This window comes from Bufo bufo, chromosome 3, assembly GCF_905171765.1.
Source record: "Bufo bufo chromosome 3, aBufBuf1.1, whole genome shotgun sequence".
NCBI lineage: Eukaryota > Metazoa > Chordata > Amphibia > Anura > Bufonidae > Bufo > Bufo bufo.
In genome coordinates, this window is record NC_053391.1 from 61,052,321 (window position 1) to 61,076,550 (window position 24,230).

Sequence of the window (24,230 nt, forward strand, 5' to 3'; positions counted from 1 at the left end):
ATCGGCGGAGGCCGTGGAGGTGGTGGAGTTTGAGGAGGAAGAGAAGGAGGAGGCTGGACCCTCCCAGCCTATTGAGCCACCCCCATTAGATATGGGAGAAGTGAAGGAGGTGGAGGTGGAAAGTGCTGGACCCTCCAGCACCGCCCCATCTCAGGACTAGGAGGAAGAAAAGGCGATTACCAGCCCCCGCCAGGAGGGTAAATATGTGCACATAGCAATATGATTATGTATCCATAACATGTACATAAACATTAAAAGGGCCAACCATGAGGGGACAACATACAATATAGTAATACAAAAAAAGAACACTGGACAATAACTCTTTAATCTACATTTAAACCATTAACTTAACAAATAAATAATATTAAACTCTATAAAACTATCACAAACTATCAAACAAAATAAAATTATACTGTACTGAAATATCACAAACTAATAAACTATATAATCATCAAAAATATCAGTAACTAACTTATTGAGATTTAAATCGTCAATGTGTATAAAAACTTTAAATAAAAAGTAAAAAAAAAGTTAAAAATAGACAAACAGACATATTTTGTACCACCGTGTACATATCGACTGTCTCTATAAAAATATCCTATGATCTAACCCCTCAGGTGAACACTGTAAAAATAAAAAAATAGAAACAATAAAAAAAATAAAAATTTAGTCACCTAACATCACTAAAAGTGCAACACCAAGCTGTCAAAAAAGGCTTATGCCCCCAAAATAGTAACAATCTATCATTTCATTTGGCCAAAAATGAGACCCTACCATTAGACAATCGCCAAATAAAAATAATATGGTTCTTAAACTATGGAGACATTAAAACATGAATTATTTTTGGTTCAACAATGCTTTTATTGTGTAAAACAGAAATAACAAAAAAATAAGGGAACATATTAGGTCTTGCAGTATCTGTAACAACCAGCTGTATAAAAATATCATACCAAGTAACCCCTCAGGGAGACACCTTTCAAAACAAAAAATTAAAACTCTCCAAAAAGGCATTTTTTTGACTACTTTTATCACAAAAAGGTGTAATAGCAAGCAATCAAAAAGTCATATGCACCACAAAATAAAGGTTTAAAGGTTTAATAAGAATTGCAAATAATGTTCATATTTTTTTTTTTTTTCAAACAGTAATGAAGACTAGAGTTGAGCGAACACCTGGATGTTCGGGTTCGAGAAGTTCCGCCGAACTTCCCGGAAATGTTCGGGTTCGGGATCCGAACCCGACCCGAACTTCGTCCCGAACCCGAACCCCATTGAAGTCAATGGGGACCCGAACTTTTGGGCACTAAAAAGGCTGTAAAACAGCCCAGGAAAGAGCTAGAGGGCTGCAAAAGGCAGCAACATGTAGGTAAATCCCCTGACAACAAATGTGGATAGGGAAATGAATTAAAATTAAAATTAAAAAAATAAAAATTAACCAATATCAATTGGACAGAGGTCCCATAGCAGAGAATCTGGCTTCACGTCAGCAGAGAATCAGTCTCTTCATGCCATAGCAAAGAATCTGGCTTCATGTCAGCAGAGAATTAGTCTTCATGTCATAGCAGAGAATCAGGCTTCACGTCACCCACCACTGGAACAGGCCACTGTCACATATTTAGGCCCAGGCAGAGGAGAGAGGTCCCGTAACAGAGAATCTGGCCTTATGTCAGCGCAGAATCAGTCTTCATTTCATAGCAGAGAATCAGGCTTCACGTCACCCACCACTGGAACAGGCCACTGTCACATATTTAGACCCAGGCAGAGGAGAGGGGTCCCGTAACAGAGAATATCGCCTTATGTCAGCACAGAATCAGTCTTCATGTCATAGCAGAGAATCAGGCTTCACGTCACCCACCACTGGAACAGGACACTGTCACATATTTAGGCCCCGGCACCCAGACAGAGGAGAGGTTCATTCAACTTTGGGTTGCCCCGCAATATAATGGTAAAATGAAAATAAAAATAGTATTGAATGAGGAAGTGTCCTGGAGTAGAATAATATATTGTTAAGGGGAGGTAGTTAAAATCTAATCTGCACAAGGGATGGACAGGTCCTGTGGGATCCATGCCTGGTTCATTTTTATGAACGTCAGCTTGTCCACATTGGCTGTAGACAGGCGGCTGCGTTTGTCTGTAATGACGCCCCCTGCCGTGCTGAATACACGTTCAGACAAAACGCTGGCCGCCGGGCAGGCCAGCACCTTCAAGGCATAAAAGGCTAGCTCTGGCCACGTGGACAATTTGGAGACCCAGAAGTTCAATGGGGCCGAACCATCAGTCAGTACGTGGAGGGGTGTGCACAGGTACTGTTCCACCATGTTAGTGAAATGTTGCCTCCTGCTAACACGTTCCGTATCAGGTGGTGGTGCAGTTAGCTGTGGCGTGGTGACAAAACTTTTCCACATCTCTGCCATGCTAACCCTGCCCTCAGAGGAGCTGGCCGTGACACAGCTGCTTTGGCGACCTCTTGCTCCTCCTCTGCCTTCGCCTTGGGCTTCCACTGGTTCCCCTGTGACATTTGGGAATGCTCTCAGTAGCGCGTCTACCAACGTGCGCTTGTACTCGCGCATCTTCCTATCACGCTCCAGTGTAGGAAGTAAGGTGGGCACATTGTCTTTGTACCGGGGATCCAGCAGGGTGGCAACCCAGTAGTCCGCACATGTTAAAATGTGGGCAACTCTGCTGTCGTTGCGCAGGCACTGCAGCATGTAGTCGCTCATGTGTGCCAGGCTGCCCAGAGGTAAGGACAAGCTGTCCTCTGTGGGAGGCGTATCATCATCGTCCTGTGTTTCCCCCCATCCACGCACCAGTGATGGGCCCGAGCTGCTTTGGGTGCCACCCCGCTGTGAACATGCTTCATCCTCATCCTCCTCCACCTCCTCCTCATCCTCGTCCTCCTCGTCCTCCAGTAGTGGGCCCTGTCTGGCCACATTTGTACCTGGCCTCTGGTGTTGCAAAAAACCTCCCTGTGAGTCACTTCGAAGAGACTGGCCTGAAAGTGCTAAAAATGACCCCTCTTCCTCCCCTTCCTCCTGGGCCACCTCCTCTTCCATCATCGCCCTAAGTGTTTTCTCAAGGAGACATAGAAGTGGTATTGTAACGCTGATAACGGCGTCATCGCCACTGGCCATGTTGGTGGAGTACTCGAAACAGGGCACACAGGTCTCGCATGGAGGCCCAGTCATTGGTGGTGAAATGGGTCTGATCCGCAGTGCGACTGACCCGTGCGTGCTGCAGCTGAAACTCCACTATGGCCTGCTGCTGCTCGCACAGTCTGTCCAGCATATGCAAGGTGGAGTTCCACCTGGTAGGCACGTCGCATATGAGGCGGTGAGCGGGAAGGCCGAAGTTACGCTGTAGCGCAGACAGGCGAGCAGCGGCAGGGTGTGAACGCCGGAAGCGCGAACAGACATCCCGCACTTTATGCAGCAGCTCTGACATGTCGGGGTAGTTGCGAATGAACTTCTGCACCACCAAATTCAGCACATGCGCCAGGCACGGGATGTGCGTCAAACCGGCTAGTCCCCGAGCTGCAACGAGATTTCGCCCATTATCGCACACCACCAGGCCGGGCTTGAGGCTCACCGGCAGCAACCACTCATCGGTCTGTTGTTCTATACCCCGCCACAACTCCTGTGCGGTGTGGGGCCTGTCCCCCAAACATATGAGTTTCAGAATGGCCTGCTGACGTTTACCCCGGGCTGTGCTGAAGTTGGTGGTGAAGGTGTGTGGCTGACTGGATGAGCAGGTGGAAGAAGAGGAGGAGGAAGCTGAGTAGGAGGAGGAGGAGACAGGAGGCAAAGAATGTTGCCCTGCGATCCTTGGCGGCGGAAGGACGTGCGCCAAATAGCTCTCCGCCTGGGGCCCAGCCGCCACTACATTTACCCAGTGTGCAGTTAGGGAGATATAGCGTCCCTGGCCGTGCTTACTGGTCCACGTATCTGTGGTTAGGTGGACCTTGCCACAGATGGCATTGCGCAGTGCACACTTGATTTTATCGGACACTTATTTGTGCAGGGAAGGCACGGCTCTCTTGGAGAAGTAGTGGCGGCTGGGAACAACATACTGTGGGACAGCAAGTGACATGAGCTGTTTGAAGCTGTGTGTGTCCACCAGCCTAAATGACAGCATTTCATAGGCCAGTAGTTTAGAAATGCTGGCATTCAGGGCCAGGGATCGAGGGTGGCTAGGTGAGAATTTACGCTTTCTCTCAAATGTTTGTGAGATGGAGAGCTGAACGCTGCCGTGTGACATGGTTGAGATGCTTGGTGACGCAGGTGGTGGTGTTGGTGGTACATCCCATGTTTGCTGGGCGGCAGGTGCCAACGTTCCTCCAGAAGCGGAGGAAGAGGCCGAGGCGGCAGCAGCAGCAGAAGAGGCCGAGGCGGCAGCAGCAGAAGAGGTAGCAGGGGGAGCCTGAGTGACTTCCTTGTTTTTAAGGTGTTTACTCCACTGCAGTTCATGCTTTGCATGCAGGTGCCTGGTCATGCAGGTTGTGCTAAGGTTCAGAACGTTAATGCCTCGCTTCAGGCTCTGATGGCACAGCGTGCAACCACTCGGGTCTTGTCGTCAGCACATTGTTTGAAGAAGTGCCATACCAGGGAACTCCTTGAAGCTGCCTTTGGGGTGCTCGGTCCCAGATGGCGGCGGTCAGTAGCAGGCGGAGTCTCTTGGCGGCGGGTGTTCTGATTTTGCCCACTGCTCCCTCTTTTGCTACGCTGTTGGCTCGGTCTCACCACTGCCTCTTCCTCCGAACTGTGAAAGTCAGTGGCACGACCTTTATTCCATGTGGGGTCTAGGACCTCATCGTCCCCTGCATCGTCTTCCACCCAGTCTTGACCCCTGACCTCCTGTTCAGTCTGCACACTGCAGAAAGACGCAGCAGTTGGCACCTGTGTTTCGTCATCATCAGAGACGTGCTGAGGTGGTATTCCCATGTCCTCATCATCAGGAAAAATAAGTGGTTGTGCGTTAGTGCATTCTATCTCTTCCACCCCTGGGGAAGGGCTAGGTGGATGCCCTTGGGAAACCCTGGCAGCAGAGTCTTCAAACAGCATAAGAGACTGCTGCATAACTTGAGGCTCAGACAGTTTCCCTGATATGCATGGGGGTGATGTGACAGACCGATGGGCTTGGTTTTCATGCGCCATCTGTGCGCTTTCTGCAGAAGACTGGGTGGGAGATAATGTGAACGTGCTGGATCCACTGTCGGCCACCCAATTGACTAATGCCTGTACCTGCTCAGGCCTTACCATCCTTAGAACGGCATTGGGCCCCACCAAATGTCGCTGTAAATTCTGCTGGCTACTGGGACCTGAGGTAGTTGGTTCACTAGGACGTGTGGCTGTGGCAGAACGGCCACGTCCTCTCCCAGCACCAGAGGATCCACTAACACCACCACGGCTATGTCCACGTCCGCGTCCGCGTCCCTTATTAGATGTTTTCCTCATTGTTCCCGTTCACCACAATTTTGAGAATGGCAAATTTGGGAATGCTTTTTCAACCCAGAACAAAAAGTCTGCTTTTACGGTCACTACAAATAACTTGACCAGCTAAAACTGTGCAGATTTGGTTGAATAGAGATGTGAGACCTTTTTTTTTTTTGCGCTGTGTTACAGTTATAGGTTTAATCACAGAATGACACTTCTATCAGCACGCTAGCGTGTGTCTTAGGTTTTTCTGAATGACACTATCAATACCTTCAATGTAAGATTTTCTTTTTGGGATAGATTTCAAGTAGGCCTCAAATACCACAAACTAGTTATTTTCAGAATAGCAAATTTGGGAATGCTTTTTCAACCCAGAACAAAGTCTGCTTTTACGGTCACTACAAATAACTTGACGAGCTAAAACTGTGCAGATTTGGTTGAATAGAAATGTCAGGTCTATTTTTTAGGCGCTGGGTGACAGGCTCAACTTGCCCCTGATGTAATATATGGCCAAAAAATAACCACACTGTTGATGGTTAAATGAGCTTGGGTGACACAGGCTCAGCCTGCAGCTGATGTAGTATATGGCCAAAAAATAACCAGACTGTTGATGGTTAAATGCACTTCGGTGACACAGGCTCAGCCTGCAGCTGATGTAGGATATAGCACAAAATAACCACACTATCGATGGTTAAATACACTTGGTGATAGCTCGTGCTGGCGCACCACAAGTCACAAAATGGCCGCCGATCACCCCAGAAAAAAAGTGATCTAAAAACGCTCTGGGCAGCCTCAAAAAAGTGAGCAAGTCAATAATAGCACTTCAATGATCCACAGCTGCAGATCGATCACAGAATGAAGTCTTTTGGAGGAGTTAATCTGCCTAATCTCGCCCTAACGTCGCAGCTGCAACCTCTCCCTATACTGATCATAGTAGAGTGACGTGCGGCGCTACATGATTCCAGCTTAAATAGAGGCTGGGTCACATGGTGCACTGGCCAATCACAGCCATGCCAATAGTAGGCATGGCTGTGATGGCCTCTTGGGCCAAGTAGTATGACGCTTGTTGATTGGCTGCTTTGCAGCCTTTCAAAAAGCACCAAGAAAGCGCCGAACACCGAACCCGAACCCGGACTTTTACGAAAATGTTCGGGTTCGGGTCCGTGTCACGGACACCCCAAAATTCGGTACGAACCCGAACTATACAGTTCGGGTTCGCTCATCCCTATTCAGAACGTTAATGCATCGTTTCAGGCTCTGATGGCACAGCGTGCAAACCACTCGGGTCTTGTCGTCAGCACATTTTTTGAAGAAGTGCCATGCCAGGGAACTCCTTGAAGCTGCCTTTGGGGTGCTCGGTCCCAGATGGCGGCGGTCAGTAGCAGGCGGAGTCTCTTGGCGGGTGTTCTGATTTTGCCCACTGCTCCCTCTTTTGCTACGCTGTTGGCTTGGTCTCACCACTGCCTCTTCCTCCGAACTCTGAAAGTCAGTGGCACGACCTTTATTCCATGTGGGGTCTAGGACCTCATCGTCCCCTGCATCGTCTTCCACCCAGTCTTGATCCCTGACCTCCTGTTCAGTCTGCACACTGCAGAAAGACGCAGCAGTTGGCACCTGTGTTTCGTCATCAGAGATGTGCAGAGGTGGTATTCCCATGTCCTCATCATCAGGAAAAATAAGTGGTTGTGCGTTAGTGCATTCTATCTCTTCCACCCCTGGGGAAGGGCTAGGTGGATGCCCTTGGGAAACCCTGGCAGCAGAGTCTTCAAACCGCATAAGAGACTGCTGCATAACTTGAGGCTCAGACAGTTTCCCTGATATGCATGGGGGTGATGTGACAGACCGATGGGCTTGGTTTTCATGCGCCATCTGTGCGCTTTCTGCAGAAGACTGGGTGGGAGATAATGTGAACGTGCTGGATCCACTGTCGGCCACCCAATTGACTAATGCCTGTACCTGCTCAGGCCTTACCATCCTTAGAACGGCATTTGGCCCCGCCAAATATCGCTGTAAATTCTGCTGGCTACTGGGACCTGAGGTAGTTGGTTCACTAGGACGTGTGGCTGTGGCAGAACGGCCACGTCCTCTCCCAGCACCAGAGGGTCCACTAACACCACCACGACCATGTCCACGTCCCTTATTAGATGTTTTCCTCATTGTTCCCGTTCACCACAATTTTGAGAATGGCAAATTTGGGAATAGTTTCTCAACCCAGAACAAAAAATGTGCTTTTACGGTCACTACAAATTACTTGACCAGCTAAAACAGTAGAGATTTGGTTGAATAGAGATGTGAGGCCTGTTTTTTTTTGCGCTGTGTGACAGGTATAGGTTTATTTCGGTTCAGATAGCCGAATGGCTAATGGATTCCCGTTTGCGGTCTATTTTAAAATATAACGTTTATTTACTAGTCTTTAAAAATATTACGGGAAGACAAGAAAAGAAAAAAAGAAAATGTCTTAAAATTAAAGTGCACTTGTGCTTGGCAGCAATCAGTATTTCATTTCTTGATAATTACTGCTTATATTTGCAGTCACTCTTTCTTCATGTAACTACCACTCCATCCTAAGGAATAATTCCTGATCTACTTTCCTCCTCCGGTTTGGTGGAATTATAACCAGATGACAGCTCCCTGTCAATCCTGCACCGGAGAAACTCTAATACATATAGCTATGTTCCTTTGTTCAACTTAGGTGGATAGAGGGTTGCTGTTTGTATCGGCTACAGCCGGTGTCTGCAGCTCACCGGGAGCCGAACACCAAGCACACACACTAGCTTAAAACCTAACTTGCAGCTCCCCCGCCATGTTTCACCACAGATTTGGCGTCTTCAGGGACAATGGAGCTACTATCAACAAGATCGCCAGGTGATTTAACATTTATATGTCAGATGGGTGGGTCTTTCCCTTCCTGATCTCCAATGAGTTAGCGGCGATCTTGTGATAGTCATATAGTTAGGCCAATGAGATCCATCTCTACACCTTAGTCAGTCAGCGGACTAGCCAATGTTATTGTCAGGTATGCACCTGCGTACGAACTTTTCCCCATATACTGCCTACCTGTTCCGGTTGCAGTATGTCTCCTACCAGGATAGATTCTCCGTACAAACGTTAAGTATGGGCACATGCGCACCACACTCCATCTCGCTTCCCCGTCCTTTATCCCCACTGCGCATGCCCACACACTTAGACCATGAAACCATACAGAGCCACGATCCAAGTTACCTATGCGCATGCGTCCATACTCTATGAATCCTGAGATCTTCCGATTCTGCTCTCCACTTCTTCTGCCGATTATAAGTCGGAGCGCATGCGTCTAAACTCTATTAGTATTTCATTCATTGTTGCTCCTGCGCATGCCCACAGACATAGTCTCAAAGTACATGATTCTCCCAAAAGCGCATGCGTCTATACTTTATTGATGTTTCATTTGTTTTTACTCCTGCGCATGCCCCTAGACATAGTCTCAATTCTCCCAAGATCAAACCTTTATACACTTTATGTCCCTATTAGTTGGAAATTGCTAATATATAATTTCCAATGAGTGTGTTCTTTTTAAAAAAAAAAATTTTTACCTTATATTTTTCTTCCTGTTACATTTAAGGGACTCCAGGCTTAATTTGCTTATTCTCCTTTTATTCTCATAAGAGAGGAGAAGAGCTCCATCATATAGATGGTGAATCATGTAATTTTCCTGGGTGACAAAAAGGGAGGGGGAGAAAAAGGAAGAAGGGAGAAAGAGCGAAAGGAGAGGGGACAAAAGGAATATTGGGTGTTTTATATTCCATATGGGATTTCAAATCCATCCTGTTCTCAAGACATACCACTGCTGTAATTTCTGATTTTATATTTTATATTTGACAGTAGATCCTATGGGATAGGATATATGTCCTACTGTACCTCACTGATATAACAGTATACAATACTATAACATTTTGTACCTATCCTATCTATGACCCAATTTTATATGTTTTCTTGTTTTTCCCATCTAATTTGCTATATATAGGTCATAAGATGCATACTATACTACTGGAAATCCTATAATTGATGCCGACCTAGATGGTAATTGGCCTTCCTTATTTTCTCTAAAACTCTTCCTTTTATTACTTATATATTCACTTATTTAATGTATATCTATATACTTCAGTATATTAGGTTTCCTTTTTATATACATGTATAATTTTCTACTAGATGAATGCTGCGAATGAGAATCCTTCATTCAGTCCACAAGGACTCATGGTATTTAATCTATCAATCCAGCGGGCTTCACATTGTCCTCTCCCAGCACCAGAGGGTCCACTAACACCACCACGACCATGTCCACGTCCGCGTCCCTTATTAGATGTTTTCCTCATTGTTCCCATTCACCACAATTTTGAGAATGGCAAATTTGGGAATAGTTTTTCAACCCAGAACAAAAAGTGTGCTTTTACGGTCACTACAAATAACTTGACCAGCTAAAACAGTACAGATTTGGTTGAATAGAAATGTGAGGCCTGTTTTTTTTTGCGCTGTGTGACAGGTATAGGTTTAATCACAGAATTAGACTTGTATCTGCACGGTAGCGTGTGTGTTAAGTTTTTCTGAATGACACTATCAGCACCTTCAATGTAAGATATCCTTTTTGGGATAGATTTCAAGTAGGCCTCATATACACTGCGTGCAGAATTGTTAGGCAAATGAGTATTTTGACCACATCATCCTCTTTATGCATGTTGTCTTACTCCAAGCTGTATAGGCTCGAAAGCCTACTACCAATTAAGCATATTATGTGATGTGCATCTCTGTAATGAGAAGGGGTGTGGTCTAATGACATCAACACCCTATATCAGGTGTGCATAATTATTAGGCAACTTCCTTTCCTTTGGCAAAATGGGTCAAAAGAAGAACTTGACAGGCTCAGAAAAGTAAAAAATAGTGAGATATCTTGCAGAGGGATGCAGCACTCTTAAAATTGCAAAGCTTCTGAAGCGTGATCATCGAACAATCAAGCGTTTCATTCAAAATAGTCAACAGGGTCGCAAGAAGCGTGTGGAAAAACCAAGGCGCAAAATAACTGCCCATGAACTGAGTAAAGTCAAGCGTGCAGCTGCCAAGATGCCACTTGCCACCAGTTTGGCCATATTTCAGAGCTGCAACATCACTGGAGTGCCCAAAAGCACAAGGTGTGCAATACTCAGAGACATGGCCAAGGTAAGAAAGGCTGAAAGACGACCACCACTGAACAAGACACACAAGCTGAAACGTCAAGACTGGGCCAAGAAATATCTCAAGACTGATTTTTCTAAGGTTTTATGGACTGATGAAATGAGAGTGAGTCTTGATGGGCCAGATGGTTGGGCCCGTGGCTGGATTGGTAAAGGGCAGAGAGCTCCAGTCCGACTCAGACGCCAGCAAGGTGGAGGTGGAGTACTGGTTTGGGCTGGTATCATCAAAGATGAGCTTGTGGGGCCTTTTCGGGTTGAGGATGGAGTCAAGCTCAACTCCCAGTCCTACTGCCAGTTTCTGGAAGACACCTTCTTCAAGCAGTGGTACAGGAAGAAGTCTGCATCCTTCAAGAAAAACATGATTTTCATGCAGGACAATGCTCCATCACACGCATCCAAGTACTCCACAGCGTGGCTGGCAAGAAAGGGTATAAAAGAAGAAAATCTAATGACATGGCCTCCTTGTTCACCTGATCTGGACCCCATTGAGAACCTGTGGTCCATCATCAAATGTGAGATTTACAAGGAGGGAAAACAGTACACCTCTCTGAACAGTGTCTGGGAGGCTGTGGTTACTGCTGCACGCAATGTTGATGGTGAACAGATCAAAACACTGACAGAATCCATGGATGGCAGGCTTTTGAGTGTCCTTGCAAAGAAAGGTGGCTATATTGGTCACTGATTTGTTTTTGTTTTGTTTTTGAATGTCAGAAATGTATATTTGTGAATGTTGAGATGTTATATTGGTTTCACTGGTAAAAATAAATAATTGAAATGGGTATATATTTGTTTTTTGTTAAGTTGCCTAATAATTATGCACAGTAATAGTCACCTGCACACACAGATATCCCCCTAAAATAGCTAAAACTAAAAACAAACTAAAAACTACTTCCAAAAATATTCAGCTTTGATATTAATGAGTTTTTTGGGTTCATTGAGAACATGGTTGTTCAATAATAAAATTAATCCTCAAAAATACAACTTGCCTAATAATTCTGCACTCCCTGTAGCAGAAACTAGTTATTTTGAAAATGGCAAATTTGGGAATAGTTTTTCAACCCAGAACAAAAAGTGTGCTTTTACGGTCACTACAAATAACTTGACCAGCTAAAACAGTACAAATTTGGTTGAATAGAAATGTCAGGTCTATTTTTTAGGCGCTGGGTGACAGGCTCAACTTTCCCCTGATGTAGTATATGGCCAAAAAATAACCACACTATTGATGGTTAAATGCACTTGGGTGACACAGGCTCAGCCTGCACCAGATGTAGTATATGGCCAAAAAATAACCAGACTGTTGATAGTTAAATGCACTTCAGTGACACAGGCTCAGCCTGCAGCTGATGTAGGATATAGCAAAAAATAACCACACTATTGATGGTTAAATACACTTGGTAATAGCTTGTGCTGGCGCACCACAAGCCACAAAATGGCCACCGATCACCCCAGAAAAACGCTCTTGGCATCCTCAAAAAAGTGAGCAAGTCGATATTAGCACTTCAATGATCCACAGCTGCAGATCGATCACAGAATGAAGTCTTTTGGAGGAGTTAATCTGCCTAATCTCGCCCTAACGTCGCAGCAGCAACCTCTCCCTATGCTTGAATCAGCAGAGTGACGTGCAGCGCTACGTGACCCAAGCTTATATAGAGGCTGGGTCACATGCTGCACTGGCCAATCACAGCCATGCCAATAGTAGGCAAGACTGTGATGGCCTCTTGGGGCAAGTAGTATGACGCTTGTTGATTGGCTGCTTTGCAGCCTTTCAAAAAGCGCCAAGAAAGCGCCGAACACCGAACCCGAACCTGGACTTTTACGAAAATGTTCGAGTTCGGGTCCGTGTCACGGACACCCCAAAATTCGGTACGAACCCGAACTATACAGTTCGGGTTCGCTCATCCCTAATGAAGACATTGAAGGCCAAATTGGCCAAAATGCAGAAGGAGCACCGCCAGGATATGCGGCCCATTCAGGAGTGGATGAAGGCCATGGAGAAGAGGCAACGCCAGGCTATGAAGGAGGTGCAGGAGATGCTCCTGCTATTGGAAAAGTTGCCTTAAAACTGTATTTCTTTTTTCTAATAAGTTATATAAATAGTTTATACAGTTATAACGTGTATTTAGTTTTTTGTAATATTGCTCTGTTTTAGTGTAATAGCTCGGCCTAAATCAGCCAGAACTGACAGCAGCCGGTAAATACATGTCAAATACATATAGGGTCCATTCACACGTCTGTAAAATGGGTGTGCATCCGTTCCACAATTTAGCGGAACGGTTACAGACCCATTGATTTTTATTTCCAGTCTGAAAAATTTGGCATTTACAGGATAAATAAGTAAGTGTCGGCCAGTACTGGCCCCAAAAATTAGCCAACAGGCGTTCATCTGACAGCAAAGAACTTTGTATTCTGTGGCTGGAGGTACATTAGCTGATCACAGGATAAATATATAACTGTTCGCCAGTACAGGCCCCAAAAATTAGCCAATAAGCATTCACCTGACAGCAAAGAACTTTGGATTCTGTGGCTGGAGGTACATTAGGCGATCACAGGATAAATATATAACTGTCGGCCAGTACAGGCCCCAAAAATTAGCCAATAGGCATTCACCTGACAGCAAATAACTTTGTATTCTGTGGCTGGAGGTACATTAAGCATTCACAGGATAACGAAGTAATTGTCGGCCACTACAGGCCACAAAATTAGGCATTCAACGGACATAAAAGGCCTTTTATGCCGCTGTATTTACCTAAGACAGGGATCATGAATTGTTATGGGTGGTGGCGGATATTTGTGGGCTGTCATGAGGAATTTGAATCAAACATGGTCTACTGGTCACATGTGTTGAATTCCTCCGAGATCCATGCATCATTCATTTTTAGAAATGTGAGGTAGTCAACACTGTCGTGAGCTAGGCGAGTGCGCTTATCGGTCACGATCCCCCTTGCTGCGCTGAACGTACTTTCGGACAGGACACTGGACGAGGGGCAAGCCAACAGCTCCATTGCAAATTGTGCCAGCTCTGGCCACAGGTCAAGCCTGCCCACCCAGTAGTCCAGGGGTTCATCACTTCTCAGAGCGTCCACATCGGTCGTAAACCCAATGTAGTCGGACACCTGTCGGTCTAGGCGTTCCCTGATGCTGGATCCGGAGGACAGCTGTCAATGGGTCGGCTGAAAGAATGATCTCATATCAGAAGTGACCAACACATCTTCAAACCGCCCTCTTCTTGCAGGCGCTGTTGGATTGGTACCCGCAACTGTTTCTGTGAGTGGAAATTCCTCTGCCAGCACACGCAAAAGCAGAATGCAGCATTTCTCGAAGCAAGGCCTGGAAGTGCTGCATTCTAACAAATCTCTGAGATGGTGGTAACAGTTCCGCCATTTTTTGTTTGTACCGGGGGTCTAAGTATGTTGCCACCCAGTACTGGTCCTTGCCCTTTATGCTTTTTATACGGGGGTCCCTCTTAAAACACTGGAGCATGAAGGCCCCCATTTTCACTAAACTGGAAGGGGTGTAGTGGCCTGGCTCCTGCTCATCATCCAGGATAATGTCATCCTCGTTCTCCTCCCCCCATCCATGGACAACACCAGGGATCCCAGAAAGGTTTAAAGCATGCTCTTCTTGCTCCTCCTCATCCGCCCCGGCACCATCCTCCTCTGACTCCTCTTCAGACTCCTGTTGTTGACTTGTCTCAGATGGAGTAGCCCCCCCGGGAATTCATTCAGCATTTCGACTTCCTCATCTTCCTGCTCTCCTGCTCCTCAACGGCTTTATCAATGACACGACGCAATGCATGCTCCAGAAAGAAGGCGTAAGGTACGATGTCACTGATGGCACCCTGGCTGCGACTGACCAGTTTGGTGATCTGTCACCGGCAACGCAATCTTCCTGCGCTGCGCCGCCTTCCTGCCTCTCTCCCTGAGCAGTGACACGTGCTGCATCCCTGTCTCCCAGGTAACAGGGGGCAGAGTGGACCCCGACTGCACTCTTGCTGTCTGTGCGGTTGGCGTCCTCCATTTCCCTGGCAACAGTATCAGGCTGAGCACTGAGCTGGCCACTCGGTGCTCGGCTTCTGTGTCTGAGCGGTCATGTGATGCTGGCCACGTCACATGACCTTAGCCTTTAACTATTTATACAGGCAGGTTGTGCTGACCCAACCCCTTATTTTTTTCTTTGTAGTATATATTGGAGGCGTGGCGATCTCCTTGGAGTCATTGCACACCTGACCAGTTAATCTGTCCTTGAGGCTGGTTTTAAAGTCAGTATAAAACTGAGTCTGCTTGTATAGAACCTACCATTAGCCATTTGGCTCCAGGAGAAGTATATGGTGGGTTCGGCATGCATGTTGGTACTTGCATCCCTGGATCCGATGAAAGCTGTAATGGCACCGGACGGGGTTACAAGCAAAGTGTACTTGGCTTGCATGCTGACCTGCATTCCCTGGATTTTATGTGGCTGTCATGGCCCATGAACAGGTAGGAACAAGAGTTAGGGACCACTCATGAGACAGCCTTGACGCGGTGAGTGGCTTACTATGCTTTGGCCAAAATATAAACCAATGTCTCATCCAGCATGGAGGGCAGAGTGCTGGATGTAGTGTGCGATCACATTTGCATTTTCTATTTATACAGGCAGCCTGCTGGCCACAGGTTGCGATTCTTCTGAAATGGCCCAAGATTTTCCTGGCCTGCCGCAAGATGTCCTGAACCCCATGGTATTTGACAACGAATCGCTGCACGACCAAGTTCAGGACGTGTGCCTTGCACGGCAAATGTTTCAGCACGCTCAGCAGATTGGCACCATTGTCGCACACCACTTTACCAACTGTCAAATTGAGCGGTGTTAGCCACTGATCTGCCTGTGAATGCAAAGCTGAAAGGAGTGCAGGACCGGTGTGGCTCTTGGCTTCCAGGCACAACAGACGCAGCACAGCATGGCAACGTCTCACCTGGCATGTCGAATAGGTTCTGGGGATCTTGCGGGGCGCAGCGGAAGAGACGGTAGCAGCGGAAAAGTAGGAGTCAGCCGAGGAGGAGAGGGAGGATGGAGTAGGAGGAGGAGAAGAAGAGGCAGGCCTGCATGCAATCTGTGGCGGTAAAATCAAATCTACACGGGTGCCACGAGTTACATGTTTGACGTCCGTCAGAAGGTACACCCCAGTGGGCAGTAAAAGTTATATACCTATCCTGCCTGTGTTTGCTAAACCACGCGTCTGTGGTCAGATGTATCTTGACACCGACACTGTGTGCCAGAGATACATTCACTTGCTGCTGAACGTGGTCGTATAGCTCTGGGATGCCCTTCTGGGAAAAATATATTTCCTTCCTGGGACCTTCCATTGCGGTGTTCCAATGGCCACAAATTTTCGAAAAGGCCTCAGAGTCCACCAGTTTATATGGCAGTAGTTGACGGGCTATCAGTTCCGACAAGCCAGCAGTCAACTGTTGGGCAAGAGGGTTATCCGACATCATAATTTTTACGCTCGAACATTTGGGCCATGGAAGCCTGCCTTTTGCCAGATAAATGTGAGGATGGCATGATGGAAGGTGGAGTGGAGGACAATTGGGAGGAGAGAGGAAAAGAAGAAGGAGAAGAGGCTGAACGGTGAGCGCCTGGAGAGTGGCATTGTGGGTTCTGACGGTGTTGCTCCCACTGGGCTCGGTGATGGGAGGTCAGGTGCCTTCTTAAGGCGGTCGTCCCTGGGTGAGTGTTGGGCTTACCACGACTTATACGTTGACTGCAAAGGCTGCAGATGGCAACACTATTGTCAGCAGCGGACACGTTAAAAAAAGCCCACACTGCGGAGCCATGTGCTGGCGTCTTGGGAGCGCCAGATGTGACCGTACATGGTTGATGGCTCGCTCCTGATACATTAGTAGTCTGGTTTGTTCCTCCTGTGCAATGTAAGTTCTGCCTGCTTCTCCTCCCTATCTGCTGGTCCATTTCTCCCTCTGAACTTCCCTCCTCTTCCAATCTTGTGGGCACCCACGTGATGTCCATAGACACGTCATCATTGACGTCACCTTCCCCACCAATAACATTAGAGATCTCGGAGTAGGCAGCAACAGTGGGGACCAACCTCCTTGGGTTGATCTGGGTACTGTCGTCAGACTGCTGAGTGGCGGCTGTTGCTACCTCCTCTTCCTGATCTGATGCCAAGAATGGCTGCGGATCAGAAATGTCTTGTGATGGATCGTAACATAATTCCTGTGACTCAAGCGGAGGATATATGGTGGTGGTGGTGGTGGTGGTGTCTTTGGGGGTGCACATGGCAGAGAGTGAAGAGGGTGCAGATAGAGAGGATGAGGAGGGTGCAGAAGCGGAAGGCTGAGTGAGCCACTCAGCCAAGTCTGGTGCGTCATTTGACGTAATCGAAAGCACCTTCTGCAACTTCCCACTTTGGCTCCGGCCTGGTGCTCCTGCCCTGCCCCTACCACCCTTGTGGAAGGGCCTGCCTCTTCTTCTGCCTGTAATTTTTTTAATGACCCTGTGACAAAAGTCTCTAGAGAAGCGCAGTGTACGTGGAAGAAGGTATATAACACCCCGCTTCAATCTGTCGTTTTGGGGGGCCACTGGTATATCACACCAGTTATAATACTTTTTTTCCAGTACCGTTTGTGACTGTGTGTAGCAGAGGGAACACAGCAAAACAGGAAAAAAAATGTCTGCAGTACCCAAATACACTATTATGAAAGTATATTGTTATATAACACCCGCTTCAATCTGTTTTGGGGGGCCACTGGTCTATCACACCAGTTATAATACTTTTTTTCTAGTACTGTTTGTCACTGTGTGTAGCAGAGGGAACGCAGCAAAACAGGCAAAAATTCTGCAGTACCCAAATACACTATTATGAAAGTATATTGTTATATAACACCCCGCTTCAATCTGTCATTTTGGGGGGCCACTGGTATATCACACCAGTTATAATACTTTTTTCTAATTGCGCTTGTCACTTTTTGTAGTTGCAGTATTGCTGCAGAACCGCTCACCAGTCACAATGCTGCACAATACAAATCCACTATAATATGCTTTCTATGTTAGAAAGTATATTATAAGTGTATTATACCCCTATATACTGCACACCAAACAATAGTACACCTATATCAGTCCTTAAAAGTAATTTTGTGGACCTATTAGCTAGCGATTTGTGTCACTAACAGTCTGTCCCTGCTCCACACAGCAACCTCTCCCTACACTGACAAAAGACAGAATGTAAAATGGCAGCCAGATCAGGTCTAGTTATAAGGTAGGGGGTATGTCCATGTGCTGAAATGTCTCAATTAGCTGTCCTGTACCACCTGATGGATGTGTCATGGGTCAAAGTTCTTCACAATGTAAAAGAATATGGCGGGTGCGAATATCGCCATGTGTTCGCATGTTCGGCGAACAGCAAACAAGCAAAGTTCTCCGTGAACCGACCGCCGGGCGAACCGCAAGGCCATTTCTAGTCTGCAATATAACTGCTCCCACAAAATACTGATTAAGGGGATTGATATACCTGCTTCCACAAAATATTGATTGAGGGCTGCAACCTGCTTCCACAAAATACTGATTAAAGGGATTGATATAGCTGCTTCCACCAAATATTGATTGAGGCCCGTGAGATACCTCAAAATACGGATTAAGGGGATTGATATACCTGTTTCAACCAAATATTGATTGAGGCCTGCAATATACCTGCTTCCACAAATACTGCTCTTTCTCTAGGGACTTAGGCACAGGGTCATTTTGAAAATGACAGGCAAATGAAGAGTCAGGCCGTTACACAGCGGTGGTAGTGGTCGGGCAGTTGCACCAGGCCGGAGCCTAAGTGGGAAGTAGGAGAAGGCTTGTGCAATTACTTCAAAGGACGCACCAGAGTTGGTTGAGTGGCTCATTCAGCCTTCTGCTTCTGCACCCTCCTCATCCTCTGTATCTGCACACTCCTCACTCTCTGCTGTGTGCACCCCCAAATACACCACCACCACCACCATAGCCCCTCCACTCGAGTCAGAGGAATTATTTTCCCATCCATTCCCAGACCTTACCGACACACAGCCATTCTTGACATCGGATGAGGAAGAGGATGTAGCCTTTATGCTTCAGTGTTTGAAGAGGAACTCTCATATAAAAAGCATAAAGGGCAAGGGCCAGTATTGGATGGCAAAGTACTTAGATCCCCGGTACAAACACAAAATGGTGGACATGTTACCAGCATCACAGAGGGCTTGCAGAATGCAGCATTTTCAGGCCTTGCTGCGAGAGATGCTGCATTCTTCTGTTGCGGGCGCTGGCAGAGGAATTTCCACCCACAGTGAAACAGGTGCAGGTACCAATCCTACCGTGCCTGCAAGAATAAGGCGGTTTGAAGATGTGTTGGTCACTTCGGATATGAGATCATTCTTTCAGCTAACACATTCACAGCCGCCTTCCAGATACAGCCTCAGGGAGCGCCTAGACCGACAGGTGTCCGACTACATCGGGTTAACGGCCGATGTGGACGCTCTGAAAAGCGAGGAACCCCTGGACTACTGGGTGTGCAGGCTTGACCTGTGGCCAGAGCTGGCACAATTTGCAATGGAATTCTTGGCTTGCCCCTCGTCGAGTGTCCTGTCCGAAAGTACGTTCAGCGCAGCAGGGGGGATCGTAACCGATAAGCGCACTCGCTTAGCTCACGACAGTGTTGACTACCTCACACTTCTAAAAATGAATGAGGCTTTGATCTCTGAGGAATTCGAAACCTGTGACGACCATGTGTAATTGAATTTCCTCATGCCAGCTCACACATATCGGCCACCACCCAGAACAAAGAATGGTCCTTGTCTTATGTACAGTATATACAGCAGCATAAAAGACCTTTTCTGTCAGGTGAAAAATTTGTATCCAGTGACCACCTAATGTACCTCCAGCCACATTATCACAAGTTTTTTTTCTGTTAGGTCAATGTCTAATTTTTGGGGCCTGTACTGGCCTACAGTAAAAAATTTTAGCCAGTGACCACATAATGTACCTTCAGCCACGTCATCACAAGTTCTTTTCTGTCAGTTAAATGCTTAAGTTTTGGGGCCTGTACTCCCATGGCCTACAGTAAAATTTGTATACAGTGACCGCCTAATGTACCTCCAGCCACATCATCACAAGTTATTTTCTGTCAGGTGAATGCCTAATTTTTGGGGCCTGTACTGGCCGACAGTAAAATTTGTATCCAGTGGCCACCTAATGTACCTCTAGCAACATCATTAATGAGTTATTTTTTTGTCAGGTGAATGCCTAATTTTTGGGGCCTGTACTCCAGTGGCCTAAAATAATTTTTTTCTAGTCTCCAGCAGGACACATTTTTGAGAGTTTACCTTAAGGACGCATAAAAATGGCCCCTGATTAAAATACATATTTTTTGTGGGAATTTTTGCCAATGATCCCCCTCTGGTATGTCACTGTCCATGTTGTGGGACTATTTGTGCACTTCTAGTAAGTATTTGGTGGCTGCAAATATGACCTGAAGGTTTTTCAGTTTTGCCTGCCATTAAAGTCAATGGGGCCTGCCGCGAACGCGCGGTTTGCAAATATTTGATCACGAAACGTGCGTTTTCGAAACGTCCCGGCCAATGTTCGGCCATCACTAATCATATTGTCAGTGCTATACTGACACTCATCATCAGGGTGCACTAGAGAGACATAGCTTGATGGGAAACACTGCAGGCAGGCCTAGGGCCTGGGTGATTTCATTCATGGGGTGCCAATGGGAGATAGAGGGAGTCTGCTCCCTTCGTAATCATTTATATTTGTTGATCGCTATTGACTACAGCATTTAAGGGGTTAAACACCCCAGATCTGCACCTCTGTCAGCCCAGGTTGTTAGAGTAATCCAGACACTCCCGTAGTATGAAGAAAAAGGCAGCATGGATGAATCCCCCGGATCTGGGTTCATAAGAGAGTTCAGTAGCAAACTTTGAATAGGTCCAGTGCCTTGAAATAAAAAAAAAACTAGGGCTTGATGAAGCACAATCTGCGTGAAACGTGTCCCCCCGAGGACACCATGGAGTTTTTTTTTATTTATGTAAAATATGTTTTACTTTCAATTCCAAGGCGCTGGACCTATTGAAAATTTGTTACTGTTAGAGCAGGAGCCTGACTCTCATCCGAGAGCCAAGTCCTCACTCTCCCCTGCATGGGAGACCTGTGCAGCACTTAGACTGGACCGCCTTAAAAAGGTGGTCACTAAGGGATTAATAGTTCCAAACACTGCAGTATATACCTGTCTATTGTGACTGCTTCATTGGAAAACATATGGACAATATTGTTATAAAAATGTTTTTTTTTTCTGTTTGCGCTAGTGTTTATGTGGTAGTGTATATAGAAGGCTAGAATGCGTAAGAATAGCCATATCCTTGTCTATTTCAGAATATGGGTTTCATATACTTAAGACATTTCCTCTTTTAGAGTCAAAAACTGCTGGTATGGCTGGTATGTAATATTACATTTCTCCCATACAAAACTGGGTAAAACACTAAAAAGTATAGTCAAAACAGAATACATCCATCATTTATCTACCTTTCCTCTTTAGTCCTTTTCATGCGTACCAAAATACCTCTCAAAGGTCCACAATCTTTGCAGTTGCTTCACTATTTCTACCACTACTCTATACCTTTGAGTTATTAGGAACTGTTTGACCTTTTCAAACACCACATTGCATGAAGAAGCAGAAGAATCCATTGAGCTCCAATGGCTGACTACAAATCCACTTCTAAAGAAATCAATAATAAGAGAAGCGATGAGGAATACCATAGGAATAAGCTAGATGGCTATGTATCTGAAGCTGTATACTTTCCTTTTTAGAGGATTACAAAGGATTTTAGTGTTTTCTTTTCTTTTTTTTTATTCCCCACTCTCCTACAGGTTGATAAATCTAGGCCACGGAGACTTTGTTTTTTTTGTTGTCTGGTTGTCATGGTATCAAGAACACTTAGTAACAAAACGCAATATTTCCAATCCTCATGCTCATATTTCACATGGGTATTTGAATGTAAATCAATACAATGTTGTTGCATAAGTTCCCCGTATTAACAGTTGATAAAAACTCTCTTCATACATTCAAAACTAGAAATTGATTTTGCACTAATTACCTTTTATGCTGCTGGTATTTTATTACCTTTTATGTTTTATAGCCTTGAAGCTTTTCACTTCTACTTGACATCAAAAGTCTTCAGTATCAATACGTTTCTAGAACTAAAGCTTGCAAAGAATATAATCTTTCCAAACAGTTGCAATAGGCTAATTGCTGCTGGGAATTTAATATACATAAAAGTACAGAATTGTAAAGAGATCATTTTAAGCTTTGCCGGTAATGAATATCGAGAAAAAAAGATTCAGGCGCAAAGTTCTTTGCATATCATTTATTTAACGTGTAGAAATATATGACTGCTTATAAACGGTATTTAAAAAGTTCTTTTGTATTTGCATTGATAATATAGACGAATTCATCGCTTTGTGTTCCACGAGTAGAACTACTTTTGTGCAATTAAACCCATTAAATAGTAAGGAAAATATAAAGAGGGTCACATATGATACAATAGGTTGGAAAGATGTTTATGGACCATTTCAGTATTCATTTCCCTTACGTTTCATTAGAATAATGTACCTGTTCACAGTCATTTCTTTCTTTATTAAAGGTCATGTAAGAGAATAGAGAAAAGGATTTGTTTTCCAAAAAGATAGATACACCATTAGTATCACTGCCCAACACAAAAATAAATTGAAAGGGGTTAAGCTGCTAGATCGAAAACAGTCTATAGACAAGAGTAATGCTATTTTTGGAGAATTGACAAGAATTGTCAATTCTGGCATCAGAGTCTGGCACATGTCGACTCTTCACACTTACAGGTGAAATTCGAAAAATTTGAATATCGTGCAAAAGTCCATTTGTTTCAGTAATGCAAATTAAAAGGAACTGTATTAATGCAGCTTAAAATTAGAATTTTGTGAAAAGGTTCAGTATTCTAGGCTCAAAGGGTCACACTCTAGTCACCAAATTAATCTATACCCCCTGAGCAAAGGGGACCTCAAAATTGTGACTTTGGGGTTTCATAAGCTGTAAGCCATAATCATCCAAATTATAGCAAATAAAGGCTTGAAATATCTCACTTTGCGTGTTATGAGTCTATCTCATATATTAGTTTCACCTTTTACGTTGCGAAGAAAATGAACTTTAAACTATATTCAAATTTTTAGAGTTTCACCTGTAACTCTTTGAGTTAATACAAGCAGAGTAGTGTTGAGCGAGTATGCTATATATGGAGTCAGAGCAGGGACTCCTAAGCCGAACTAGAGTCCCTACACCCTCCCCTCTTCAGAGGAGGGGGTTCCTGGGATTCTCCCATTGACTTCCATTGTGCTCTGGTACTCGTTAGAACACCCGAGCATCGCAAAGGGTTTTACTCGAGCAGACAAGCACTTTGGTGCTCGATCAACACTAAAGCAGAGTCTTTTAGTAACAGATCATAAGACAACCAACAAACCAACACAACCTCAGAACCCTGTTTAGAGTTGCTGTATCAGCAAACCCTTCACAGGACTCCGGATGACAAGACAAGATTCACATCGTCAAACACACGCCTTCTATAGTTTGTGCAAATTAATATCAAAATCATATATGTAATAACAACGCAATAACATTTCAAATCAGTCAAAAACATAGATATAAATCAATTAATTACAGTCTACCGGAAAAGATACCCGAACCCTGCCAGCTGGACTGACCCTGAAGCACCCCCACAGTTTCTGCAAAGCAGTGAGACAATGGCTCACTTACCTAGGATTAGCGTTCCTGGAACCGTAGTTGCCGCTCCCCTGTGGTTCAGTCCCAATCAGGCAAGGATGGGTATCTCTCTGGGGCCGCCAAAATGTTAGAGTAGTTCAATTTTCAGGTACAGAGTAAATAGTTAAGTCGGCCAACAAATTATCGCAGATACAAAGCCCAATATGTTTGTATCTGGGAGATCTCTCGATCCACCCAGAAATCTTTATTCTTATACCCTTCTGATAATGGGAGTAACTGGGTGTTTCAGGGTGGTTACAATAAAAAAAATCAAACATAACAAGTTATATAACCATATATGATATCATATTGACAACATCAAGTAGTTTCATAATTAGAGCAAAGTGCATTTGGATCACATTCTAACTAATCAATCAATGTCCAAATACTGGACTCAATTTGATCACGTACTCCGACATCTAGACCTTTTCTTTGGTAAATATTTCCTAGAATTCTGGGAACATAAGATATTTCTGCTCAAACCACATATTTTACAACCTCCACCACATCCATCTGCATTGTTTCCAAAAATGTCATATAAGACACCCTTTTCCTCACAAAATCTGAGAAACTTCAACACAATTACAGATAACTTTGAGATTGTGCTCTAAGGCCTACTTATTGTGTAATCGAAATAGAGTACATGATAAACTCCAAATAAGGATATGATTTTTACTGGAATAAGACTATAAGATTATAAGGTTGATCTATAAAAGACTAAAATACATGATTTTAATATCAATTATTATTATTATATACCTCATATGAACATACCATTAGAAATGACCTCATTACTCTCACAGC